Source organism: Mus caroli, unplaced genomic scaffold (assembly GCF_978045245.1).
Source record: "Mus caroli unplaced genomic scaffold, Mus_caroli_1 scaffold_34, whole genome shotgun sequence".
NCBI lineage: Eukaryota > Metazoa > Chordata > Mammalia > Rodentia > Muridae > Mus > Mus caroli.
Genome location: NW_028227289.1, coordinates 2,770,798 through 2,771,487, shown reverse-complemented (window position 1 = coordinate 2,771,487; position 690 = coordinate 2,770,798).

The following is a 690-nucleotide window of genomic DNA, read 5'->3' as shown; positions in this document are numbered from 1 at the left end:
TAGTCCCCAGAAACTATCAGCTTTCAATTTGTAATTTTTTAATTTTTTTCTCCATTTTTAATTTTTAGCATTTTTTATGAATCGTCTATGGTTTTTATTTTCCTTTTATAATGTTGAAAAGCTCAACTCTACACAGTATGACTCAGTAGTTTATCAATATTTTGGGTAGACGATAAATAGTAGAAATTTTATAATGGTTTTTCTTTTTTTTTTTAAAAAAAGGCTAGTTTACCTTATTTCGTGTATATGAGTACACTGTAGCTGTACAGATGGTTGTGATCCCTCACATACGCATGGGGTTGCTGGGAATTGAACTCAGGACCTTCAGAAGACCAGTCAGTGCTCTTACCCGCTGAGCCATTCCACCAGCCCCAGAATGGTTTTTATACGCTAGGTAAGGTAAGAAAATAGGGGGAAGCATGCAAACTCGTAAACATCTGTTGGTCTTTTAAAATTTTTTAAACGGACAACAGCGATGTGCTTGCTATATCCCGGGATCAGAGCTGTGGTCTAAAACTGGTAACTGCTATCTCGGGTGTAATGGGGGCATGGACTTGCAATATGAGGCCTCTGCAGATAGCTGCCCTAACAACTCACTCCATTCACGAATTTTTATGTGCTATTCAATTAATTTTTATCTGCTTTGTTCGTACTTATTAAGTACTGTCTCCATTTCTGACTCTGAAGCCC